We start from the raw sequence: 20,856 nt of genomic DNA, 5'->3' as shown, positions 1-20,856 counted from the left end.
CTAGCAGCCACTGATAGAACTCTCCTCCATGATCCCTTTTTAAAGCTTTTTATTCCTGTGGCCATCACTACATCTTCTGGCAACGAATTCCACATTTTAATACTCCCTGTGATTACTTACTCTTCTAATATACCTTTTAAATTAAAACAATACTGTTTTTGCTTTTAAATTAGCATAGGACAGGCTGGTGGCAGTACAAACCAATACAGGGTATAGTAGCCAGAATAGGCCAGTGAGCAATATGGCATGTGTGTTTGTGAGAGAGAATGAAGAATTACACCTTGGCTGTGGGAACTGGAGTGCCAGAAGTATGTTCTCTTCCTTTGGAGGCACGGTAAACTTCATTTTCCATTTCTGCACTATGTACAGATTAGATAAAAATGAAGAGAAAGCTTGTTATGCTGGATCACATCACTTTAAAAAAAAACATATTGCTCTTAACAAAATAGATGCTCACTGTAGTTGACAGTTTTGTGCAAATTAAATGCACATTTTAAGAGTATGTTGATACACATGAACTGTGTTAGTATACTGTCTATACACCTGTTTTATTGTAACCGTAGAATGTTTTATTAAACAGTTAATAGTTCTTTTTAAATGCTAAAATGTTACCTGTTTTATACACCCCAGGCGGATTACATAACTACACAGACAGCAGTTGCATACAAATTATAGATCATACAGATTAGAGATTATGTTGATTGCCCTATGAACGTTTGAGAAAGATTACACCATGGGAATAAAGAATACCTGTACAGGATAAGCAACCAGTGCAGTTGAACATATTAACCTCAGTATAGAATTATGTCCCCTCCCCCCCTCCAAAAAAAAGAGGAATAAGAAAGAAATGGTTTTGATCAGAATAAGATTACTTTTTAAAGTCTCCTTAATATATATTGCAGTATCGAATAAATCTGTACCTGCGCAGGGGTCGTTTTGTAGAAAAAAAGGTGCAGGAGCTTAGTAGCATATCTCATTTGCATATGCCCCAGGATCTGTGCGCAGCAGGGAGAGAACTCCCCACTGCATGCAGACACTGGCTGGAGGTTCAGGAGCTGCGTTTCTGTGAGCTCCTGCTGAATTCAAGCCCTGTTTAGGTAAAAATAAGATTCCTATCAAAATTCCATGGTATCTGTTTAGTGACTCCATTTTTATAAAGTGTAACTTGATAGGATATATTCTTCAATTACTTATTTGAACACATTCCTTGGGTTCTGTGCAGTTTCGCAATTAAGGCTTTGCCTAATATGTTGGTTTCTAGTAGTAATGGGTCTGATGGTTCAAATCCTGATCAAAATTTCCCCAACTCTGTGGGGTTGGGTGCCTTCAGAGTGGATGATCTGGCTGCACTGTGACACCCCTGTGTGTTCATCCCATGGGTTGGGTTCTGTATTTTTAAAATGGAGTGGAGTGGAGTCACAAACTTGATTGATCTTGATTGAAATTGATTTGATGTGGTTAAAACACTGAAAACTCAGCTTCAAGTCTCTGCTATGAAGCTAGGGTTGCCAGCCTCCATTTGGGGCCTGGAGATCTGCTTTTCCAACTGATCTCCAGCTGCCAGAGATCAGCTCCCCTGGAGAAAATGACTGCTTTGAAGGGTGGACTGTGTGGCATTGTCCCATGCTGAGGCTCCTCCCCAAGCCCCGCCCTCTCCTGGATCCACCCCAAAGTCTCCATGCATTTTCCAACACTGACCTGCGAACCCTATGTGACCTTGGGTCTGTCACTTTCTCTTTCAACCTCACCTGCCTCAAAGAGCTGTTGAGGAGATAAAAAGGAGGAGAGCAATGTATCATACCTCCCAGAGCTCCTTGGCTATATTAAAATATTGGCATGAGGCTCTTAACATCCCTGTTATATTTAATGAGGGCTTTTTTTGAGCAGGAATGCACAGGAATGCAGTTCCGGCTGGCTTGGCATCAGGGGGTGTGGCCTAACATGCAAATGAGCTCCTGCTGGGCTTTTTCTACAAAGAAAGCCCTGTATTTAATATACATAAGAAATAGACACATGGACATGAAATCTTTCTGGAAAGTCTAGGGATTTCCCTGCATACTTTGGATATGATTTTGTACCTCTGTCAACTAATTTGCAGATTCCTGTATGAAATCAGGCATTCAGGAATAATGGTTTTGTTGTTCTTAGTAGCACTCATGCATTCTTCCTTAACGGCAGGGGTGGAATTCTAGCAGAAGCTCCTTTGCATGCATTAGGCACCCCTGATGTAGCCAATCCTCCACGAGCTTACAAGGCTCTTTTTTGTAAGTTCTTGGAGGATTGGCTATATCAAGTGGGTGTGGCCTAATATGCAAAGGAGCTCCTGCTAGAATTCCACCCCTGCTTAACGGAACTGGTTTTCAGGTGGAGAAAGAAGCCTTTAATGTGCCTATTTGAGACTTCCAGAATGGAGGAACATTCAGTACCTGCTGATCCCACCTGTCAGTCTTCAACATTGACTCATATTTATTATTCTTTTTATACTGAGGAGAAAACGGACCTCTGCTTAGTCTGGATATTAGTTTTAATATTCCTCTTGACCAAAGTATAGCCATCTTTTATGCACACCATATAATTTTTTTGTTATGCTAGAGCATAACTTGCCCTTTGATCAATATTCTGCTCAATTTCATGCTTCCTGGCAGACAAGATGATGCAGGAATCTATTTCCCTCTTATCTGGCTCCCAGCTGGGATCAAATCTACATGTTAAATTAGCACTGCAATCCTATTCACACTTATTGGAAGCAAGTTCCATTGTACTAAGACAGACTTAGTTCTAAAGTATGCATAGGATATGTCTTTATTCTTATTTGACACACAACGGAAACATTTTAAAATTAATTCTAAATTACGTGCTTTGCGATGTCATTCATTCCTAAATCTCAGGAGCCCTTTTATTACCAAAATCAAAATTTATGCTGTATGTTTCATTAAGGCAAAATGGTCCTAGTTGCCACACTAAATATTATCCTTTAATTCATTTTCTTTAACTAAAGGGAGCAAGAGAGAAAAGGAAACTAAAGAGGGAAAGAATGCACTAATTCCTTGGAGCAGGTATATATGATTGCTCCCTTTGGCTTCTGTAGTGCTTTCAGATATATTCACTGTGCTGTGGAATAAAATGTTGATCATCTGCCATAACATATCGAAATTTAGAAAATCTGCACCAGTTGGGCAACTAGGATAGTATTCTTCATTATTACAAGTTTATTCAGAGGGTTGAACAAGTAGCCTTTTCAAGGAAAAAAAGTGCCATTCTAGTTGTTTTAATTGGAAAATACATTGAGTCAAGAAAAAAAATAAAATATAGTATTCTATAATGGCCAGCGTGAAACCTTAAGATACTAACAGTTGGATGGAAGCTTTTATTGCAATTATAACCCCCTTTCAGTTACGAACTGATCCAGTGCTGTTATCAAGCAACTACTGATGGATTGGGACTAAAGGCAGAAATTATTTCTCCTGATCTTCTGAAATTATCACTTTAAGAGAATAGAATCAAGAGAGGGACAGAATATTTTAATCAGCATGTTGAAATGAATTAATAACTCCTTCAAGGAAGAAAATAATAAAATACAGGCGTTGAAAACCAATGTCCCACAGATTGACTTGGAAGTTTTTATCATAAATTGTGATAGTTTAAAGAGCAATTAAAACAAGGTGTTGTTCCAATCCACCTGGTTATCTCATGACTGTGCGTTGTTGAACTCATCAAAGTCCAATTTATACGGGGCAAACCTTTTATGTTGCCCTTTTATGCCTTATTTTCTGTCTTTAAACTCACCTTGGCAAAGTGATCACCAGCGACTGTTTTGCACTGTGGATTTTTCCCATCATCATAAGAAAAAGAACAATCCAAGGTACTTTGACCTTTCTGTCTTCGTCACTTTCACTCCCATGTCACTTGCAAATGACTGAAATCTAGTCCTATGCATGTTTCCATTAGTGGGGCTTTTAGCCATATAATAGCATTTAGGATGACAGCCTTATCTGTTTATCTTTTGCTTTCCACTTTACCTTGGAAGGGTGGGGTGTAAACCCTCCTCCTCTTCTTCCTCTTCTTCTTCTGACTTAACCACTACACCAAACTGGCTATAATGCCTAACAAGACACAGTTCTTCCCACCTTGAAGACCCTGCAAATAAGATAGTAATTTCTATAGTATCTTAATCAAGAAATTAAGAAGAATTGGGTTTACACCTCACCCTTCACTACCCGAAGGAGTCTCAGAGTGGCTTACAATCTCCTTCCCCTTCCCCTCCCCAACATGGCTTCTCTTATGTTCTTACTGACCCTTTTCTCGCTTCCTGGAGAGATAGAAATCTGGCCACCGAATGAGAGGCATGAAGGGAAAGGGGGAAACATTACAGACACACTGAGGTTTCCACTCATCAAAAGATCTCTTTGCTCTGCTGGGAGGGTTGGGATTGGCGCAGCAGTTTTCCTCTCCTGCCACCCCCAGCCTTGAAAGGGGAGTAGAAGGAAAAAAGCACCATGGATGGGGCAATTACCCAGGAAGGAATAAAGAGGGACAGGCAACCAAGGCAGGTTAGCTGCCAACCTCTCTACCATAGAAACAAAGAGTTGGAAGGGAACCCCAGGGCCATCTAGTCCACCCCCTGCACAATTGAGGAGGAGAGCTGAATTTCTACTTTGCCCTTCACTACCTGAAGGAGTCGCAGAGTAGCTTGCAATCTCCTTTCCTTTCCCTCCCCACAACAGACACCCTGTGAGGTAGTTGGGGCTGAGAGAGTTCTAACAGAAACTGCTCTAGAGCAGAACAGCTCAGAAAGGACTTATGGCTGATCCAAGGTCACATCAGGTGCATGCGGAAGAGTGGGGAATCAAACCTGGTTCTCCCAGATAAAAGTCTGCACACTTAATCACTACACCAAACTGGCTATGATGCATAGCAAGACACAATTCTCCCCACCTTGATGACTCTGCAAATAAGATAGAAATCTTTATAGTCTCTAAATCAAGCCTCATGATTACAATCACTAAAGCCACTCTACATTTTCTGTTGTTTTTATGTCCTGGTTGAGTTTTATGGTTTATTAGTTTTATTTATTTATGCTCTATCTTCATCCTCAATGAGGACCCAAAGTGGCTTAACCTCATCTTCTCTCCTGTATTTTACCCTACAGGGCAGGTTAGGCTGAGAGCATATGGCTGGCCCAAAGTTACTCAGCAGGTTTCCATGGGTGAGCAGGGATTCAAAGCTGGGCCTTCCAAATCATAGTGCAGGGGTCCCCAGCCTTTCTGAGCCCATAGGCACCTTTGGACTTCTGACATGGCATGGTATGCACAGACAAAAAAATGGCTGCTGCAGGCAGGGCTGGATTAACAATTAGGCCAAGTAGGCAATGGCCTATGGGCCCCTATGCCTTTAGGGGCCCCGGGCCAGCTTTCCCCTCTGCTTGCAGACCTCCCAGCCTGCATGTGCAGCCAGCAACTGAGCTGCTCTTTGCCCAACTTGTCTGGTGCGGCTGCTGCTGGTGTTGCCAAGTTTGCCTCTCCTCCACAGCTTTGTCAAAGGGGCTGTGGCGAAGGTGCCTGCAGGCTGCAGGATGGGCTGCAAGTGGCGGGGCGGGCGCTTCAACTCAGATAATTTGTAAGGGCCCCCACGAGATTTCAACTGTCTAGGAGCCTCCAGAGGGTTTAATACGGCCATGGCTGCAGGAGGTGGAGCCAGCCACAAAATTATTGCTGCAGTCACACAGTGAAGATTCCTGTGGTGTGGTGGCAGCTCCTGCTAAAGCAGCATTGTAAAAACCCTGCACAGCCTTGCCGGGCAAAAGCCCTGCCTGGCCCCAACCACTTTCTAAAAACACTTGGTGGGCACCAGAAAAGGGTTCGGGGAATGCTTGTCCTAGTCCAGCACTCTAACTAGTACACCACTCTGGCTGTTAGTTTGTTATAAATTGTTATGTTGTTTTTTTATGATTTTATTATTTTTCTTCATGAGCTGTTTAGATCCTCTGGAAATGTTGGAAATATATTTTTAAAACAAACGAATTAGGGGCAGGGCAACCAACTCTCATAGCAGCATCCAAGATGGGTTCCGTGCTTGGCGGAGATTGCACATGAGAATGCAACAAGAGGAAGTTAGAATGGGGAGAGGTTGATATACTGTAAAGCAGGGAGTGCTGCTGTGGGTGTGAGGGGGTGCCATTCCACTGGGCAAAGTTGTCCTAAGGATTAATATTCTTGCTGTGCGTAACGCACTGTCAATACACGGCTGTTATTTGATAACAGTCCTCTGTGGCTCATCTACTTCTGTTATGTGAGAAACTATAGAGATCTGCAAGGGAAAAAAATATCACTGGCTTATTTAAATTCATGTATACAATCTATTAATTGCCTTTCTTCTTGAAAGCACCCAGCTTGATGTATAACTCATCGTAAACTGTGATAAAAACTGAAGCAACAGCTTAAAAAGAGCAACAATAAAAATACAACAAAATCAATAGTAAGAATAATTTAATGCACCATCAATGAAAAACGGCTGGGGAAAACCCCGCAATAGTGGAAAACGTATGTTAACAAGGCAACATACAGCCTGCAACATGTCTCTAACTTTTTGTCTGTTACTATTTTTAATCCTTGCCAAAATATTCTCCAGGCTGCTAAATTCAGGATATTGTAATAATACAGGATTGCCAACTGGAGCCTGGAGATCTCCCAGAATTACAACTGGCTTCCAGGTTACAGAGGTCAGATCCTAGAAGAAGATGGCAACTTTGGAGGGGGGACTGTTGGGTAATTTTAGGAGTGCAGGAACCTTTCCCTGTTACTCCCATTCCCAACAGGTTCGGAAAAGAGAGGGAAATGACTGGCAATGACTCCATTATTTCACAGAGAGAGGAAAAAACTTCAAAAATTGAAACAATTTATTGAAGATTAAAACCAGGGCTTTCTTCCCCTGGGGGAATGTGGTAAAATGAAGTTCTAGAACCGTTTTGTGGAAGCAATTTTTTTTAAAGTCATGAGCGGGCACTCCTGTGTTTCTCCTTCATTTCCCTCTTGAGCGTTCCAGCACCTCTTTTTCCAGAAAAAAAGCCTTGATTAAAACCATATGCAAAAATAATCAATAATTTAGTATGGAATATGCATTAATTCAAAATTCAATACTTAAATATGGCGCATGGTAATTTTAGAAAGGATATCCTTGGTGGCTCTGACTCAAGAGCCATAGCGGGGGTGTTTGGTTCAGAAAAACAAGAAACAAAAATAAATTCACACATAAAAGTACCATCCATAGAAGCTAATGTAACTGCCAATCAACTCTGTGATTAGTGTCTGACATACAGTGATGTACACAACAGAGCTCAACCCTTTGCCTCTCCAGGTCAAAAATGTCAAGGAAACTCAGAGAGAGCTCGGATGACTTAAGAGAATCCAGAAAGCTAGGTTCTGGTATTCTGCCTGTTTAGAATTTGATAGTATATAACTCAAGAGTCATGTCAAGCTAAAATCATATATAGCATTATCTGTACCAGGAAGATCACATCACCAGAATTGTCCTAAAGCCTCCTGGGAAACAGAACCAAAGTTTCAACTCTATAAGCTAATTAGTATAGAAATTGAAACAGCATAGGGTTAGTAGATGACTGAGACTCGATCCAGCCCTAATTCCACAACATGGATTCTGCAGTATTATGACCTGCTCTGAAGTCCCCAAGCTCTACCCCAAGACATAATGTCCCAACCAGGGATGGCTACCCTAAAATGGAATATTATTAGACTAAAATTTTGCAAGCTGAATAACTAAATGTCCATGTTCTATGTAAAATATTAACATATCTATCTGAGGTTTGAATCTAGTGGCACCTTCAAGACCACCTTCAAGTTTTATTCTTGGTATAAGCTTTCGTGTGCAGGCACACTTCAGATACAGTGTGCATGCACATGAAAGCTTATACCTAGAATAAAACTTGGTTGGTCTTAAAGGTGCCACTGGGCTCGAACTTTGTTCTGCAGCTTCAGACCAACAGAGCTACCCACCAAATAGGGTTGCTAAGTCCAATTCAAGAAATATCTGGGGACTATGGGGGTGGAGCCAGGAGACATTAGGGGTGGAGCCAAGATCAAGGCTGTGACAAGCATAATTGAACTCCAAAGGGAGTTCTGGCCATCACATTTAAAGGGACGGCACACCTTTTCAATTCCTTCCTTCCATAGGAAATAATGGATAGGGGAACCTTCTTTTGGGGCTCACAAAATTGGACCCCCTGGTCCAATCTTTTTGAAACTTGGGTGGTATTTTGGGGAGAGGCACTAGATGCTATACTGAACATTTGGTGCCTCTACCCCAAAAAACAGCCCCCCCCAGAGCCCCAGATACCCGCGGATCAACTCTCCACGATTTTCTATGGGAATAAATCTCCATAGGGAATAATAGAGTTCCCAGAAAACATTTCCCTCCCCTCCCCCCACTTTCTGACAACCCTGAAACAGGGGGAGGGCCTCCAAACCGGGGGATCCCCTGCCCCCACCTGGGGATTGGCAACCCTACCACCAAAATCTCTGAGGTTTGTAAAATTACCGTAACTTCTACTGTAATTGCATATTGTTGTAAACTGCTGTCTTCTGAGCCCTTACCTAGTCTAGCAGCAACTGGTTCTTCAAATAGCATTCGTCTTACACACTCCAGAAGATTAAGGCATTAGGTATTGATGATATCTGGAAAATGACTGCAGGCAGAGATGAAGGCACTATGCAGTACACAAGTTATTTAGCGAAATTTATGGAGAACATTAGGAAAAGGGCTACAGTATTAGCGATACAAAAATTTTGAGTGAGCGCTGCGATCTCAAAAGAATTCGTCTGCTGAGTATTCCAGGAAAAACTATTCAGAAAGAGTACTTTCATACTTCCCGGCCGTAACATGGGTCAAAGTGACCCATGATATGCCATTGCACACTTGTCCAACATAAAGCTAGTCTGAGATGACTGCACTCATTGAAGTGAAATGCATTAAGGAAACCTGAAGAGCTTTCTACACAGTCCAGGCTGGTTCTCGGCCTTTTTAAAGTAATTAAACCTTAAACACAATTTCACAAAAAAGGGTTTTGCAATGCTAGGAAAGTTATTAGGGTTTTTTTTTTGTATTATTACTTAAGGTGTTCCAAACATCTCGAAGGGTACATATTTCTTAATAAAGACGGGCTGCCTGTAGGTGTGTTGGGGTGTGTGTGGATGCATAAAGAAAATAACCAACACAGGAAAGATGCTTGATTCTGGTTATAGCTAAGAGAGATTTACTATATGTAAAATTATATTCTGAGCAAAAGTTTTTGAACCACTACTGGCTTCTTCCCACTTAATTTTCAAAATATTTTAATGGGACATTATACACCTGAAAAACATAATTTTAATTTGGTTCAAAGACCGCACGTTTACTAACTGGAAGCTATCCTGTCCTTACTGGTGGATTAATTTTTTCATATTTTTCCTATGAAATAGCCCAAGGTATTGCATTGTTAGACACCCACATAGGCACTCCTTAATATTTCTTCCAGGTAGACTGAGTAAGTCATGTGTTTACCTCCAGAATCACATACTTGTAAAATGACTAGAATGCATTCGTATTTACCTAGGTCCTTCAGTACTTTCTTGTTTATTTTTAACTTTGATCAGATAAAGTATGTTTAGCTCAAGTGTGAGTGTCTGAGCCACAATGTCTGGTGCAAACAGATTTTGAGTCTTCAAAACTCCTTTAAAAAAAAAGTTGCCTTATATTCTGATGCAGAGATATGGCAACAGGCATTATTGTTTTAATACTTAAGAAAAACTATTTTGTAGGAAATACTTGCTGGATTTTATAAGAAGAAACATGTAATCTCAAAATAAAAATCCTCTCCCCTTCTAGATCTAGTTGCACAATTGTATTGGGGTGGGGATTTTAAACCCCCCTATATATATTTTTTTATTTAAGATTTTCCTGTAAACTTGCAAGTTCCCCAGGTTTCCAGAAAAATTTGTTTGGCATTGGTGTGGCCCTGATCCATGGATTCAGGTATCCCTAGACATGGACCAAACATTGCTATTAATATATACGTTAGAGCTCTCCCTAATGCAATCTTAATGTTACTGTTAAATTCCTATCTGGAGTTTCCTTTACTGTACTGATAAGAAAAGCACTGTTCTTTTTCCTTGGGTGGTATTTGGTCCTAAATTCATTTATTTTTCCTCAGAAGAAGTCCCCATGAATATAATTGAATTTCCTAAGAAGTAGTTAGATTTGCCACTTTAGAGCTACAGTTCTTTGTGTAGAAGGAAGTGTCCAAAAAGTTTTTTTTTTAAACTGATTATCAAAGTTGTATAGTTTTGTTTTGTTGGTGTCTCCAGCCTTGTTATCTCCAAGTTTTACGGTTGTCATTTCTACTCTTTGAATACACTTTTTTAGAAAAGAAGTGATAACAGTCTGTTGACAAAGAAAAATTGATTGTGTGTGGACTATCACTCACACTAGTGAAACTTGACTGTAATCAGTTAATGTAATCTTGTTGCAACAATGCACTTCCCCACATCAAATGGGCCTCACAGACAGTTTTCTATGCAGATATAGTTACCAGAGTAGCATCCCAGGAAAACAAAACTGGAGGGGGGGGGGGAATGAAGAAACAACCTATACGCACTAAGGGGGGGGGGAATGAAGTAAACAACCTATACGCACTCTATCTTAAATCCAATAGCCTGTTTGACCAGAAAAAGACAGTGATTTAACAAAAAAACTTATTGCTGTTCAAAATTAATTAAAAACAAATGTTTAATTGCAGTAGCTATTAGGGTGGCCAGACCGTCCCGGGCACCCGGGAATGTCCTGGTTCTGACCCCCTATTCCCGCCTCCCGGGCTGGCTATACCGGGACCATTAGAGGTCCCGGTTTAGCCAGCCCCGGAGGCGGTGGGCCGCGGGCGGCGAGTGAGGGAGGGAGCGTCCCTGCGCGTGCGCAGGGCCCCTGCGCACGCGCAGGGATGCTCCCTCCCTCACTCGCCGCCTTCCCCGCCCGCGCGCGGGGCCCGGCGGCGGTGGCGGAGGCCTCTCCGTGGCCTCCATCGGTCCCATCATTGTGGGGCCCAGGGGGCCAGCGCAGCGGCACGCTGAAGCAGCCTGTCGGTCACTTCCGGGTTCCTGTCCTGCATCTCGACCTGTGTTATTAGTGACAGGCTGCTTCGGCGTGCCGCTGCGCCGGCCCCCTGGGTCCCACAACGATGGGACCGATGCCACAGGGATGGGCTCAAAACACTCTATAACCCCTCAAAAGAACAGCAGTCTAGCTTGCTTCCCCCGAGCCCTGCCGCCATAAGCCTCAAGGGGGCTCATTTTGCGGCATCTCCCGGCGGGAGGGTGGCACCCGCACGGGACACATATCAAATGAAAGAGGGGGCGCAGGGCTATCAGAAACAGCCGGCGGAGGGAGTCGGGAGCCCACCCCACTGGGGGATCCACACCCTGAAAGTGATGAAGGTGGCGCAGATAGAGCCAACAGAGCAAACAGGACAAAATAAATAGGCTGCATTATGCAGCACAGTCTCACTGGAATCTGACTGGCTTCTCAGCATGGAACCCGTTCTCTCTAGTCTTCTCACTTTGAAAAAAGTAAAAAAAGAGTTTCATTTAACTTTACTTCCCCCTTTCCCTCTCTATAAATAATCTTGGTGTTTCCGGCGGTGATATTTGGGGGATTTTTGGGGACGTCACAGGAAGTGCTGTGAAGTCACTTCCTGTTTCCGGCAGTGGCATTTGGGGAAAATGATGTCATTTGGGGGAAATGATGTCACAGGAAGTGATGTCACTTCCTGTTTCCGGCAGGTGGTGTGGGGGAAATGATGTCGCAGGAAGTGATGTCACTTCCTGTTTCCGGCAGCGGCACGCCGTCACCGGAAGTGACATCACCGAAAGTGACATCACTTCCTGTTTCTGGCAACGGGCGCGCTTCGCGCACGCGCACCCCTGCCTTCCCCCCCCCCCAAAGGTGTCCCTGGCTGACCTTCAGACATTATGGCCACCCTAGTAGCTATATATTTACACACATCTAATGTTATATTAAAATCCAACACTAACAGAGTCATTATATAATAGTTAGAAGAGTGAACAGGCTTCTTATTTAGATGAGCAATTAGAAATTTTTTTCTCAGATCTGAATACATTACACAGAAAAAGGAGAAATTCTCAGTAGTTTCTACTAAAAAAGACTATAGATTTATACCCTGCCCTTCTCTCTAAATCAGAGTCTTAGAGCGGCTTACCATCTCCTTTATCTTCTTTCCCCACAACAGACATCCCATGAGGTAGATGGGGCTGAGAGAGCTCTCACAGAAGCTGCCCTTTCAAGGCAGCTCTGCGAGAGCTATGGATAACCCAAGGCCATTCAAGCAGTTGCAAGTGGAGCAGTGGGGAATCAAACCCGGTTCTCCCAGATAAGAGTCCACGCACTTAACTGAAGACCCTATCACAGATACAAACACTAGATCCCTTTTCTTGGCTTATAAATTGTCCATGTAAGACAGCAAATGGAAGCAAAGTCATTCTTGCAAGAAAAAAAAATCTCTGATAGCATGGTACCATAATACTATAGAAATAATATGGTAACAGATATTGATTAAAGTATGACTATCCAAAGAACATGGACTAACATATGCACCACTTCCCATCCTGAAGACCATGCCATTCTTTTGCCTCAAGGTGGCTACTAACCAAACTATAAACCCCAGTTTCCCCTAAGACCAAAAGAGAGTCACAATCCAGATAAAGTTAATTCAGTTTATCTATGGTGAACCCATCCAGGTTCAAAATAATCTAATACTGACAGTGAAACTAGTGATTCCTTTCTCTCCAGATTAATTGCAAGCCAATATTTAATAGCTATTAACCAGGCTATGAGATATTGTCTTCTGCCCAGTTTCCATTAACAGGGAGGATGAGGTGATACATTTAGGACAAGCTAAGACTGATCTAAGGAAATTTGTCTGCATTATATCTGGGCGCGTGCCAAGGGTACCAATCCACACCGGAACAGCATACAAAAACAGTGAGGTTATTTTTGCCCAAAATGCATCCAAAGCTGCAGGGACAAATTGAGCACCTGTGGTGAAAAAAAATTTCCTCAAAATTGCAGCTGTACTCTTGGCTTTCATCGATCTCTTTAGCGTGCAAAGCCCAGGAGAGTGAATGTTGGAACGTAACTCCCAGATATTTACAAAATTTGACTCCTTTCATAACATGACCCAGTGTAATAATTTCGGCCTACAAGATCTAGGAAACCCCCCCCCCTACAAACTTGCATTTTTTAAATTAATTATCAGGTGTTCATCTAAGAAAATTGGATTTTTGAAATTAATTATCACGTTCATCAGCACAATATGATTGATGCAGTCCCACTCTGGTTACTGATATGCAGAACCATGTCATCTGCACATAACTGGAATTAGATGAGTACCTAGCTCTGTGTGTGTGCGTGCACGCAAAGATGGCATATTCAGTCTAAGGAGTTAATGCAAAAATTAAACAAGGTAGGAGAGCAAGGACATAAGCACAACCCCCCTGGGAGCAGATAAACAGCCATTTACTCCATAATGGGCTCTAATCTGAGTATTAAAAAGGTAAAGGTAGCCCCCTGTGCAAGCACCAGTTGTTTCCGACTCTGGGGTGACATTGCATCTCGATGTTTTCATGGCAGACTTTTTACAGGGTAGCTTGCCATTGCCAGTCCTCTACACTTTCCCCCCAGTAAGCTGGGTACTCATTTTACCGACTTCGGAAGGATAGAAAGCTGAGTCAACCAGGTGTTTTTAAACAGAGGCTAGATGGCCATATGACAGCAATGCTGATTCTGTGAATTTAAACAGATCGTGAGAGGGAGGGCAGGAAGGGTTGCTTGCATCAGTGCTTAGTTCTCGTGGCCCTTACACACCCAGAGAAATGCTGATTGCCACTTTGGGGTAAGGCAGCAATTCTTCTCCAGGCTGGCTTTGCTAGGGATCCAGGAGGGCTTTATTGCCATCTTCTGGGCATGGGGCAGGTGTGACTGGGGGTGTGTTGGGGGAGGTATTTGTGAGTTTCCTGCATTGTGCAGGCGGTTGGACTTCACTAGATGACCCTGGAGGTTGCTTCCAACTCTGATTCTATGATTCATGTAGTTACCCAGTTCAGGCACTGAAGGTGGGCCTATCAGGGAAGCAGTCTGTGCAAAAATTTATATTTTTAACATGGTGACTTTGAGAGGCGCCTCTGGATAGATGTGAATTGATGGGGTGGGGGGACCGGGTGGAACAGAGAAAGGGTGCTGCCGTGGAGTATCACTCTGGAAACACTTGGCTGTTCCCCTTAACAATCTCAATGGCTGTGTCACAGCCTTTTTAATGACAAGGTTCCAAGTAAAGTGAGACCCATTTGCAAACAAAGTGAGTCATCGTGCCATTTCTGAGATAGAAAGATTATTCCCTACGATCATGTAATAAAATGTTTAACTGAGACAACCAGTTGTCGCTCGAGAGTCAGTGACGTGTGTATTCCCCCCTCCACATCAGTTCAGCATGCCTATTTGTTAATGCAAAAAACCCTGAAATGTCTGGTTTGTATGAGCAGTTGCCATGGTTGCATATCCAAAATGTAAGTAGCTTGAAGGACAGGTAAGAGATCACTTCATCGCAAACTGCCAACTGAATCTAGATTTCTGGGAACTGCATGAACAAACTTCAAAATCGTGTGTGTGTGTGTGTGAGAGAGAGAGAGAGAGAGATTAAAAATAAACATGACAAAATCTATAACTATCACCAAGATAATAATAACAGCTTCTGGGTTTGGGATGCATATAGTATAAAACAGTATTTTATCCAAAAACCTCACTGAGTATTATCTGCATGCTCATTTATCTGGGTTGATGACAAAGTTTTTGGTAACTCATTTTTGGGTTAAAACAATTTTATTTGGTAACATATGGTAACAAATTATATTTCTTGCATCATTAATTTCTTTTATCTATCCCATATATTACTTTCTACCCACCCCTCCCCCCGTTACTTGACCCCCACCGGTTAAGTTATTTACTTAAAGTACTAATGTTTAAAGATACCCTTAACTAATAAAAACAAAAATTAATATTCTTTTTTCTAAGACTTAATCATTATCAAAAATTGTCCAATGTCCTTTTATTTTCCACTCTTTTTCTACATATCTTCTGAACTTTTTCCACTCCATCTTAAAAACTTCTAAATCATAGTCTCTTAAAATTCTTGTTAATTTGTCCATTTCACTCCATGTCATAACTTTTACAATCCAATCCCATTTCTCTGGTATTTTTTCTTGCTTCCACAACTGCGCATATAATGTCCTAGCAGCTGAAAGCAAGTACCAAATTATACTATCTTCTTTTGGAAATTTTTCCATTTGTAATCCCACCAGAAAAGTCTCTGCAACTTTCTTAAATTCATATCCCAAGTTCCTAGAAATTTCTTGTTGAATCATCTGCCAATACTTTTTTGCAAAGGCTTCTAAAATAATTATTAGGGATAATGTCCAATAGGATTTACCTTATAATTGTCACCTCTGTCAGCTTCACCAATTTTTAATGTCCCGAACACTTTAAAAACTTTGTTTAAATTTTGACCTCCTACCAATGGCTGCCGATGTTTTTCTATGATATTATAGTCCTAAAGTAGGCTAGCTGCTTCAATGATTTCCCTTTTCCATCCGACACTTCCTGCTTTTCTTGCCACCAAATCCCGTTTTCACTGGTAAAAAGATCTCGCGATGTTTGACGTATTTCCTGTGTTGACTGTGAGAGCTGCAAATCTGTAACAATGGGGCTTTTTCACCAAAACCGCAAGTAAACAAAATAATAAATTCCTTTCCACTTTTTAGCACTGTTCTTTAAATTTACAAAGTTCAAATTTCACCCCTTCTCCCCTTCTTCTTCCAAGCTTTCTGACTCTCTATTTCCCACCTTCTGATTTTATTTTGTTTAACTTTAAATAGTCCCGGAATGAAGATAGTCATCAGTACCTTTTTCTGCAGTTATCCAGATCCAACACCGGTCTTGTATAGCTTTAGATGTTTAGCAGTCTCAAAGAAGGTTAGGATCCTGTCGAGCTTATGCCAGTAAATGACTCTGGAAACTTCTGCAGATGATGAATATGCAACTCGTCTTTGGAGACCCCTCAAAGCCTCAAAGGGGTCCCCCTGGGACTCCCTTTTAGCCAAGGCAAATCTCCTCAGAGTTTCCTGTGCATATCTTGGACTGATCTCTGACTGAGAAAAGTAGGCAGTAGGCATTAAATTGCCCTCCACTACCCCGAACAGAAGCCCCAGCCTGCTCCCCTTCTGAGAAGCAATTCAGCTCGGCATTTTCCAACCCCGGAAGTCAAGTTTTTGGTAACTCATAATCAATTGTTGACTGTTTGTATTTATTCCTGTGCTATATGGAATGTTTACACCCCACTTTTTTGTGTAGATGTGTAAGATGTCTAGTTGCAAGATGGTTACAAATACACAGGGCTCTTTTTCTAGCAGGAACTCCTTTGCATATTAGGCCACACACCCCTGATGTAGCCAGTCCTCCTAAAGCTTACAGTAGGCTCTGTACTAAGAGCCCTCTAAGCTCTTGGGGGATTGGCTACATCAGGGGGATGTGGCCTAATATGCAGAGGAACTGCTGTTAGAAAAAGAGCCTGGATAATAACAGTAAAAATCACACATGTACAATAGATAAACAACAATAATAACAAAAAATACCCCTCATACAATTAGCTCCATATTTTTATCCAAACCCCTCTTGAAGCTGGCTATGCTTGTAGCCGCCACCAGCTCCTGTGGCAGTGAATTCCACATGTTAATCACCCTTTGGGTGAAGAAGTACTTCCTTTCATCCGTTCTAACTTGACTGCTCAGCAATTTAATTGAATGCCCACGAGTTTTTGTATTGTGAGAAAGGGAGAAAAGTACTTCTTTCTCTACCTTCTCTATCCCATGCATCATATTGTAAACCTCTATCATGTCACCCCACAGTCGACATTTCTCTAAGCTAAAGAGCCCCAAGCGTTTTAACCTTTCTTCATAGGGAAAGTATTCCAACCCTTTAATCATTCTAGTTACCCTTTTCTGGACTTTTTCCAGTGCTATAATATCCTTTTTGAGGTGCGGTGACCAGAATTGTACATAGTATTCCAAATGAGACCGCACCATCAATTTATACAGGGGTATTATGATACTGGCTGATTTGTTTTCAATTCCCTTCCTAATAATTCCCAGCATGGCGTTGGCTTTTTTTATTGCAATCACACACTGTCTTGACATTTTCAGTGAGTTATCTACAACGACCCCAAGATCTCTCTCATGGTCAGTCTCTGCCAGACAAAGAGGCTTTACAGGCCAAATAACAAACAGTTAAAGATAATACAAATCACAAGAGCTTTCATAGGAATCAAAGTTCATTTATTTTGTTTTTGTCTTTTCCTCTAGTTGAGCAAAGTTGGTTCTGATGGGAGAAAACATCCTTAACACGAGTTCTCAAGCCAGGCCACAAAGAAGAAAAATCTCAATGTATGTGCATGTTTTATCATTGCATAAAATGTTTTATCAGGTGTATGTTTACAAAACACTGGAATGATTTGTTTGTCCCTGTAATGTTTCCCATTCATGTTTTTTCCTACGCTCCCACATTCAAAACGTTCAAAAGCTACAGGTATTGGGATTGTACAAAATCATTATCTATATACATAGAATTCAAAATTTCTAGTTAATTATAGCTAATGCAAAACAATACAAACAGGGGGGGGGGGGTTAAAGGAAAGGAGAACCATCCCAATTAAACAAATAAGCCCAGCAGAAACTCACTTGTATATTAGCCCTCCCCTTGACATAATTGGAAGTGACATCACACATACAGTAGGTTACTTTCTGTGTATTGACACAGAATAGTACAGTCCCTTCGGCTGCATTTCATGGATGTGTGTTCTTGCACAGCCCGATGAGACAACTTGTTTGGCCCCATCATCTCTGGATATTGCTCCACAACCAGTTCTTTCAATAGTAAGCAAACCAATCAGCCATTTATAAATAATGTGTTCTTAAGAATTGTTAACATTTGGTGTTCATTTTAGTTCATGTTATTATGTTACATGGCTTTTTTTGAGCAGGAACACACAGGAACGCAATTGCAGCTATCATGGTGCCGGGGGATGTGGCCTAATATGCAAATGAGTTCCTGCTGGGCTTTTTCTACAAAACAAGCCCTGTATGAAACAATACTGATATGCTTTTATTCTGTCAGTTCTTGTCTCGATGAGCCCAAATTTATAAGGGCAGAGGCGGTTTACGTATGGGATGTGAACATATATCCCCTCAAGGAAAGCAGAAGGGAGGGTGTTAAATCATGCTAAAGTTTAAAAAAGCAACAACTCTGTGGTATTTTAGGAGCCCTAACAAAAATAGATAAGTGGATGGAGCAAAGTTTTAATTTTTATTCCCCACTTCCAGGATATGTAAGGCTCGAGCTCTATCCATTTGGAGAGAGATGTCCCATAATCTCTGTTTGATAATTGCTCTGGCTCCTTGGAATCCAAGGTGTAGAAGGGCTAGACTGGAGAAGCCCTTTAGTGACAATTGGTTATGTTGTGGAAACCCAGCTTGAACCAAAACTATCTAGGAAGATTAAAGAAATTGACTCTGGTGGATAAAATTTTATCTTAAATTAAAAGCATATGGCATGAAACTAAGCCCTGGTTTCCAATGATACTAATCCAGGCTCAAGCCTAAGCAAAGCATTGGGAACACCCTCATCAGTGGCTATTAACTATCATGACTAAATTGAACCTCTGCATACAGAGGCAGTATACCTCTGAATACCCCCTGTTTTGGGGGGCAAAAATGGGGGGGGGGGATTTGTGCTCTGCTAATCCTATAGGGAAAAAAACGATTGAATAGAAGGGGTTATGTTAGGGTTACCGGTTTTACCATAGAGTTTCCAGAGAGTCCTAGAGCAACATGACATCCTTTCTAGGTTTTCCATGGAAGTGATGTAATGCTGTTGCCTGATAGCGATTCTTTAAAATCCTCCCCCCACTAGTACCAGAGTGCCAGTGCATAATGGAAACTGGGGGTGGAAGATCTCCCCTCTAGCAGGCATTTAGCTTGAATACAGTCTTGGCATTACTATGACACCCTAACAAATCTGAACGTCTAATTTTAAAAAAAGCAAATGTGTAATCAACACAGTTGTAGAAGAAACCCTGAAAATACAGGTGCAATTTATAATCAGTGCTTAGAAACCAGAACACATCTGGGGAGGCTTTTCTAAAATCAGAATCTGCATTCAGCATGGCTCAGCCCTTGGACCGTATCTTCCATTTATTACAAATTTCTCAGCCACCCTTTCCCAAGCTTCAACAAACCCAAGGACCCTAAATTGCAAATTCATGCCCCTAAAAAATGTGCAGTCATTAGACTGCAAGTTTGGTATGCCACAATCCATACCCCACTGAAGTTTGATTCTGGGTTGTATCCAAAGAAAATATGTCTAAATGCAGGGTATTCCCCCACCCCCAGCGCCGGAATTCATATATACATTTAAAATATGTACGTCAGAAATTTGGAGATACCTTCTCTGAAAAAATGTCTCAGGTGGCTGGGTCAAACCAACAGTGATATACATAATATTTAAGCAACAGGTTGCCCTAAGGGCAATTGTATAGATCTTATCAAATCACTTACAGGAATGAATTTGAAATATAGGTGTATGTACATAGATCTAATCAAGGCTGGTGAAGGAGCTGATTTGAAATGTAGGTCACAGAAGTCTGGCGAGAGAACTTCAGGGTTATTGCACAGTAGCTTGGAATTCTTTTGTTAAGAAGAGAACAAATGGGTTATCGACAGCTAAAAAAATCCTGCATGTATTACATTTCCATTTGTAACCAGCGAGTAGGACTACTTCTGTTTATGTTTCTATTTGGGAGACGTCTCTAAAGTTCAACGAAATGTCTCTGAGGTGCATTTTCACTTTATGATCAAAGCCCTGTCAGAGTGACATCAGTGGCATTCTGTGAGAAGGGGCGGTTCTCCTGGCCCATACTTGGCCTCTGTGCACACCTTTGTCTGTGTCTGAACCTCACCCAGGTTGTTCTATGCAGCCCTATAAATCCTCTGCTCTAAGGATCCGGTACATAATATCAGAACTTTTGCTGCTGGACGCACAGCACTACCTTAAGTGCATGGTGTGGTGTTTTGTTTTTAATTTTGTGCAAGTAATTTGGGATTTTAGCATTCAGGTAAGCCAGTTTCAGTTTGCTTTATTTTTTTTTTAATTGATGCCACTTACTTTCCCCCCAGCTTTATTTCCTTATGTACACTTAAAGCCAGTAGAGCATGCAGGTGTGGAAAGGAGGCATAGAGAAGTCCTCACGTAATATGGGACGTTCTCATTTCACATTTCTGTTGCAGAAAGAGGACACAGTAAAGAAGGAGACGCCTCCTTGCAACAAACTCATTGACTGACAGTAAGTGCAAATCTTTTCGGGCTTTTTGAAACAGGATGCTGTAGGAAAAGGAGATTCTGGCATTTTCCTCTGGTAGCACCAACAGATGATTTGTGTATAAGTACTCCTGTTGGGAAAAGCCAGAATATGGGCTACCAGGGAGAGTAACAGTGTACCTTCTTTCAGTCACAAAAGGTCTGGATCTGATAGATTAAATATCAGAACAAAGACAAGGTGCGATTTTATGCCATTAAAAGGCTATAAGCCCTGAATATTCTCTTGATAGGATTACTTCACAAATATGAAATCAAAATTTGAAAAAAAAGGAATTAACGTTGGAAATGTGTCATTTAATAATATACAAAATACAAAAT

General features: G+C 41.5%; 1 long non-coding RNA gene across 2 annotated transcripts in view; it reads left to right on the top strand.

Annotated features, from left to right (window-relative positions):
• Positions 1–20,507, top strand: part of LOC132587717 (uncharacterized) — a 72,842-nt gene extending 52,335 nt beyond the window's left edge. The window contains exons 2-3 of one of the 2 annotated variants that reach the window (XR_009556464.1): positions 17,469–17,549; positions 20,448–20,507. This is a non-coding gene — a long non-coding RNA (uncharacterized LOC132587717). Of the gene's footprint in view, positions 1–17,468; positions 17,554–20,447 lie in introns of both variants that reach the window. The other variant, XR_009556465.1, reaches the window with a different exon arrangement.
• Positions 20,508–20,856: the final 349 nt, after the last annotated feature.

This window comes from Heteronotia binoei, chromosome 19 (assembly GCF_032191835.1).
Source record: "Heteronotia binoei isolate CCM8104 ecotype False Entrance Well chromosome 19, APGP_CSIRO_Hbin_v1, whole genome shotgun sequence".
Lineage (NCBI taxonomy): Eukaryota > Metazoa > Chordata > Lepidosauria > Squamata > Gekkonidae > Heteronotia > Heteronotia binoei.
The sequence above is the reverse complement of the archived record's forward strand: the minus strand, read 5'-3'. Positions and strand labels throughout refer to the sequence as shown.